The sequence below is a fragment of the Physeter macrocephalus genome, chromosome 9, assembly GCF_002837175.3.
Source record: "Physeter macrocephalus isolate SW-GA chromosome 9, ASM283717v5, whole genome shotgun sequence".
NCBI lineage: Eukaryota > Metazoa > Chordata > Mammalia > Artiodactyla > Physeteridae > Physeter > Physeter macrocephalus.
The window spans coordinates 56848138-56855323 of record NC_041222.1 but is presented as its reverse complement, the minus strand read 5'-3'; the positions used below and the strand labels follow the sequence as shown (position 1 = coordinate 56855323).

The 7186-nt window shown below is 38.7% G+C and overlaps 1 long non-coding RNA gene across 1 annotated transcript in view; it reads right to left on the bottom strand.

The window, feature by feature from the left end:
• Positions 1–538: 538 nt before the first annotated feature.
• Positions 539–7186, bottom strand: part of LOC114486885 (uncharacterized) — a 26571-nt gene continuing 19923 nt past the window's right edge. Inside the window, exon 3 of the long non-coding RNA XR_003681277.1 lies at positions 539–657. This is a non-coding gene — a long non-coding RNA (uncharacterized lncRNA). The remainder of the gene's footprint in view (positions 658–7186) is intronic.

Genomic DNA, 7186 nt, shown 5'->3' with positions numbered 1-7186 from the left:
AGAGCAAAGAGCTAGGAAGAGCCTGGGTCCCTGGTGACTTTGAGAAACCATGCTATGAGCCCCAGTGAGCCAGAGGTAGGATTTCTTTTAGAAATAATCTCTTATAGGTTTAAGCCATGGAAGTCAAGTCTCTGTCAATTACAGCTAAATGCAATTCCTAACTGATCAAACAAGTTACTTCTCTCCTTTGGGAGAAAGAATATGGTGGAATAAAATGAATATAACACTCATCCACCATCATTCCTAATCTGTGCACTTCGCTGTGCCTGCTTTTTGTTTTATTTTGTTTTTAATTAATTCAATTTAAAAAAGACATTTCACCTTTTAGAACAACCCAGTTCCTCGTGCTCTAGAAAAGTTCCTCCCCTTTATGAACAACCCATCTTTCAACTCACACAATCCCCAATTAATCATCATTTTGTTCACAAGACAACTCTGGGGGACATTTACTCAGACAGTGTGACTGTCACCACAGTTGTTGGAACTGAAGTTCTATACATGGATGAACTTTTCTCACTTGTTTATTTTCCAGGTGGGGCGTCTCATTTAAAACAAAGCCTTTGTAAGTCCTCAGGCCCTAAATGTAGGCTGTGTTATGGATATCCTTTGAAACTTCTGTCTTCTTTTCTCCAGGAGGGAGAGGAGGTAAAACCTTGACTGAAAAGAAAAAAATTTTAGAAAGAAAGAAAGAAAAACAGAAAATAAAAACCATATTTTTAACAAAAGGATTTTTGAAAGTCTTGGAAAATGTTGTGTTCCCTCACATAAGGCCCCACTGTTTTAAACATATTTTACTATAATTTTTCCTTCAAAATTCTGACATGCGAAGTTGAACAGGGCTCTTTCAGTGTACAACCCCGGGACATGGAGAAATAAAAAGAACAGTATTCCAACTAATGCATGCTCAGTGGGAATCATAATATCGTATAATTGCTTGAAATCCACAGGCTGATCCGATGTCATCTTCAGAAATATGCAAGTTTCCCTTTGTTTTCTGACTTAGAGATATTTTCTTGCTTTAGGGCTTAACCCTTCAGCTCCTACCCCTAATTATTGAAACATGATGAAAAGTGAGCATAGAGCTGCCCTTCCAAAACCCACCCCAAATGTTGGGTAAGATCCCCCCAAATCTGCCAACTTTTGTTCTAACAGAAACACACAATATGTATTTAACTTTATCAGTGAACCTCAAGTGTTCCTTTTCACCCGTTTCCTTTTCTACCTGTTTCTAAATGCACGCACACACTCACACACACCTCACTCACACACACAGCCCGTAAACTTTCCACAAGAAACTTTGCAAGAACAAAGATTTGCTATTTCAGAGCATGTAATGACATGTTTAAAAGTTCATCAACTTCCCCCTTTAAAAAAACCTGGCAATGAGTCTAAAATAATAATTCAGAAAGATTTAGAGAAAAAAAGTCCTTAAGACCTCTTCCTCTGCAACATTATGTAAATCATAAATATACCCCTGGTCTGGAAGTGATTACAACAAGCTATGAGACAAAAGATATTCCTCAGCAGACACTGTTGACAATGGGCTCTGTTCTCCCCTCAGCGTATAAGAGGATTGGGGAAGGTAAGTTCTCATGAGGGCTAAGAAGAGTTTCATGCCATTAGGAAGAATTCCCAAGTGAATGTGTTCCAAGAATTAACCCTAAGTCCTGGGACATAACTGATTGCGTGGACTCGGGACAGAAAAGTGTCCTCTTATTCAAGGTGAATGAGCCTCTGGGTGTTCCAAGCATTCCCTCACTCTTCTCCAGTTTTCCCTTTGCTTCTCAATTGTCATTGTTCCTGAGCTTCCAAACAGGATTCCTGGAAGAGGAGGAAGCACTATATAAACAGTTCATTCTAGAAGTGTGAGTCATCCCTGAATCAGCTCCCCCATTCCTTATATAAGGAACGCCCATTCAGATCTAAGCTTCTCAATTGCTTTTCGAAATCATTTCTTTGTTTTGTCTTTCCCCATACCTTTTTCCTGAGGGCAAAGGTTTAACTTTTTCACTCTTCTCAAAGCATTTCAACACTTGGGTTGGATATTCAGTTAACAGAACATCTAGAACTGCATTTTGCTTGATCATATAGCAGTAGAAGCTAAGGCCAGCCAACTCAAAGGGACACTGCAATGCCATTTTATAATTAAGCAGAGTACCCACTGGACCGCATGTTATAACAGATGTTTCCTGGCCCCAGGTACTAATCCAGCACATAGTAAAACTGCCCAGAGCCTCTCCCTGAGCCAAGATGGGTCAGTGTCTGGAACAACTCCTGTCTAGTGTCTCTTACTATAATTAGAGGTTGAGCCTAGCTTTTGGTCATTAATTCCATTTGAAAAATAGCCATGGCTAAATTAAAAAAGAAAAAAAACGTATATCACAGTGCTTTTAAAATTGAAAAGCCCAGTAAGAAAATGGAGATAATTTATTGGTGATTTATTATTTCGAGCAGTGTGTTTTAGACCTTATATAAATTCTGTACAATGATTTGCAAAATTCTTCAAGATGTTTTGCAAAATTTTCACTCCATTTATAAAATGGATAAAATTAGAGGTTCCTTATGCTTAGGCTGGAAAAGAGTTTATAGATTGGTTTGTACCAGGAAATCAAACTCATATGCTGTAGCGGCCAGTTGATGGATGAACAAGGCAACCAAGGGCAAGAAAACCATTCTACCTTTTTTTAATCTAGTTTTCTTTCATTTACTTGTTTTCAATAAGAGACGTGGATACAGGAATATCTCTCTGTACTCTGAGAAAACAACAGATCAAGCAGGGCTTAAGTTCCGGAAGTGTGCACCCGAGGTCAGCACAGTCCTTGCATTTGGCATATGGAGGCTGCTCTCAGCCCACTAAATGATGCTGCCCCTGCCTTTTCTCTAGGAGCTCTTGGACCTCCCCATGATACAGCAGCTGGCGAGAGTAGGGCATCCCCAGGATGTTGTTCTAGCACAGAGGTATCCATTCTGATGGGTCAGGTCCCATGCCTTAGTACTTAAATGTTTTTAATATCACCCTTGAGTACAAGTGCATAGACAAACAGAAACTGGTATTTTGCTTCTGTGTAGGGCAGACTAAAGGTCAGTAGAAAATGATGAAGTCATTGGAGCCCTGGAGAGCCCATGCCATGTTAGAGGGGTAAGCTACTACAAATTGAGTAGGAATATGGGACCCCTGTGGCCAGATCTGCTGATTTCTCAAGAGAAAATAAAAACCTATGTTCTTATATAAAATCTCCCAATTAAATTATCACTTAGTAAGGGGTAAACAACATACATCTGTGGTCCAAGTCCAGCCTAGGTGCTCCAAATTTGCAACCTAATGTTTAAGTGACTTGCCCAACCATCACTCAAGTGAATAGAGGCAGGTCAGAACTAGAACCTAGAGTCTCTGACTCCCCAGTCCAGTGAGATCTTTCGTTAAAACAGGTCCTGTAAACCACTGAATAGCCTTGAAGAGGGATTTGTAGACTGTATACCCTAAGAAGTAGGTACTTAGATATTTTTAGTATTAACAGTTCTTTACGTGAGTGTTTTCTCCTACAACAGAAAAGTAAAAACTCATTTCCAAAGCTGACATATAAAGAGGAAAAGTTGACAAAAGTTTCAGAGATAACAGGCTATGTACAACTATAAGAAAATGTTGGTCCTCTGGCTGGTTGGAAATTACATTTTAAACAAAGAGATGGATAGAACTCCAAGAAGGATTTTAAAACATTTAAAACATCCTATGTTGAGGGTGACCCATAGCTGGGTAGGAAAGCATGCAAGTCTAAAGAAACCTCACTATTAGGAGTGATGTGGTTTTAATGGATTTCCAGTTTCAAATGATCCTGGGACCAATCTGTCCTTTTCATAGCTATTCTTTACCTTTGTTATTAAGCAAAGTTGTGCCTGGAGTGAGGTCAAGTATTTATAAAGTAGATTTGTTCATGAATTAACTAACATGTATTGAGTACCTCCTATGAATGAGACCAAAATCCCTAACATCTGATATCATCCCACCCTCCACATAACTTATATTCCTTTTACTACTTATACTATTATTCATTTATTTTTTTAAAAGACCAATGTGCAAATGGATAACTAATAAGAACCTGCTGTATAAAAAAATATATATTATGTATATATTACATATTATATATATTATATATAAATATATATATTTTTATATAATCTATATATAAATATATATTTTTATATATAAAAATATATAAAATAAAATCCCCCAAAAATAAAAATGAAGATACAGAAAAGAAAAAGAAGACCAATGTGCTCTTTTTCCTTAAATACAAAAAAACTTAACTAGCTTTATATTAGGACAGGGGTCACATCAATGAATTAAGTAGTCCTTGATCTTAAGGCTCCATGGACCATTAATACATAAAGAACTAATTTTAATAAAAATGTTGGAAGTGCTGTGATGAATGCAAAGGAAAATTAATTTTCCTCGAGTCAGCTGGGGGAAGTGAAAAGAGCCTCACCCTGGATGTGAGATTGGGTTGAGCCTTAAGAAATGAGCAGGAATTTTCAAGGCCAAAAAGGAGGGGAAGGTCATTCTAGGCAGAGGAAGCAGCTGGAAGAAAGGCCCAAAGTCCCAAAGTATGTTGGGCGTTTGGGGAAGGGCAAGTGGTTCAGTATAGCTAAAGCTAAGGACTCATGGGAAGAGTGGCAGGAAAATCTGACTGGGCTCCGTTTTAAATAAAATATTACATAGTAGTGAGGATAACCTCTTACACTGGAGGTAAGGGGCACTGCCAAAGGTTTTAGAGCTGAAGAGTGTCAGATCTGTTCTATGTTAGAGGAAGATCATTTTGCCTTCAAAAGGCTGGTGAGGGAAGGGACTGAAGGGAAGAAGGTCAACTTGGAAGCTGCCCAAACCCTTCAGACAAAAGATGATGAAGTATAGTCAGCCCTCCATATCTATGGGTTATAGTTGAAAAATAAAAATTCCAGAAAGTTTCAAAAGGAAGCAGCCGCATGGCACAGGGAGATCAGCTAGGTGGTTTGTAACCACCTAGAGGGGTGGGATAGGGAGGGTGGGAGGGAGGGAGATGCAAGAGGGAAGAGATATGGGAACATATGTATATGCATAACTGATTCACTTTGTTATAAAGCAGAAACTAACACACCATTGTAAAGCAATTATACTCCAATAAAGATGTAAAAAAAAAAAAAACAAACTTGAATTTGCCAGCAACTATTGACACAGCATTTACATTGTGTTTACAACTATTTACATAACTTTTGCATTGTATTAGGTATGATAAGTAATCTAGAGGTGATTTAAAGTGTATGTGAGGCTGTGTGTAGGTTATATGCAAATACTGTCATTTTATATAAGGGACTTGAGCATCCCTGGAGTTTGGTATTCTGGTGGGGGCCATGGGGGCCAAAACCAATCCCCTACTGGTACCGAGGGACCACTGTACTGAATTAGAGAGTAGCAGCTGAGGTGAAAAGGAAAAGTCAGTTCTGAAAACCATTTCTGAGGTAGAAACAATAAAACCTGGTGACCAGTCGGGTAAGGAAAATGGGAGGAGTAAAGATTGAAGCCAAAATGTTTCACTTGAGTGCCTGGGTGGAAAAAAATGTCATCTATCAGGACATAAGGTGAAGCAGGGCTTCTGGAGGGTGAATGTGGGAGAAGGGAGAGGTGGGGGCCGGTGGATGAGCCCTGGCTTGGAGATGTTAAGGCTGAAATGGCTTCTGTAGACTCTAGTAGGTGAACCTCACCTAGAAAGCATTAAAAACTGGAAATGGGGCTCAAGCAAAAAATATAAGCCATGAGCTTGACCCTTGTATAAATACTCTGGAAATGACCTTTAAATGATATGGATGGAAACTTCTTATACTGCGAACCCTAAAGGGTAATAATCAAATAATTTGAGAACTGGTAGTAAAAGAAGGCACAAAGCAGCACTTCAATCAGCTTCCACGTCCTTGTCTTTTATACAATGAAACTGGGAAATTATTAAAAGAGCACTGGGCTTGGAATTGTGCAGACTTAGGTCTGAATCCTAATCATGCTATTTACTAGATGTTTGACTTTGGACAAGTTATTATTTAATCCCTCTTAGCAAGACACTTAGGTGTTCTGAGGCAGACAATATTCTGCGGACTGGAAATATAATGATAAACAAAGGCCCTCAAAGAGCTTAAATTTCCGTTTCTGTAAAACTAGAAGATTATAATGAGATACTATATTTCAAGCACCCAGCACAGCATAGAGAGTACTAAGACCTGTCAACTTACTATGTGCCAAGCACTTTCTATTCATAGGCTCGTTTAATTCTTACACCAAAACTATGAGGTAGACATTAATGTTGGGCCATTAAACAGTTGGGAAAACTGAGCTTATGTGCCTTGCCCAATTTCATAGGGAACAAATCAAGAGGCTTCTGATTCCCAAAATGCTGCACTTCACCTTCTTTCCTTTGCCAAAACCGAATGAGCGCATGTAGCCAAGGGCACCTTCTCTCTTGATGCCCTGAAACTATGAGTAAGTGACTAGAAGTTATCTTCCAGTGAAGTACAAAGTAAGTTGTGATATATGGCGTATTAACACGAGGATAATCAAAATTCAAGCTAGTCAAGATAGTGCTGGTATGAGTTTCTTTAAATGATGTTCAGAATGACTGAACCAGGTATAATGTACTACAGAGGCTCTTCATTAGTTCATAGATGGCTAAGGTTACACAGTCATACACGGTGGCCATGGCTGTAGCTACAGAATCTCTTTCCTACTTCAAATCAGTTTTGGAAGTAGGTGGAGAAAAAAAATTTAGTGAGTCACTAATACTAAAAGCATTTTGGAGGTAATTTTCTCTGTTAAATAATGAAGTACAATTGCTTAAAAGTCCTTCTGGAGTGGGAATCTTTACGATTCTATCACCTTTTTTTTTTTTTTTTTTTTTTTGCCGTACGCGGGCCTCTCACTGTTGTGGAGCTGTAGGCTATGCTGTATTCCACTGCAAAGTTGACATCTTTCAACATCTTCAAAGTTGGATTACTCCAATGCTAATTGGTCATGTTCCCCACTCTCCAAAGTTCCAGAGAGGCAGGCAGTAGGGTATGATAAGCGTATCTCTCTACCCTCCTCATACTGACAAGATATGGAAAACACAAATAAATCTCCAGACCACTGTAGCAGTTTTTTTTTTGTTTTTTTTTGTTTTTTTTTCCT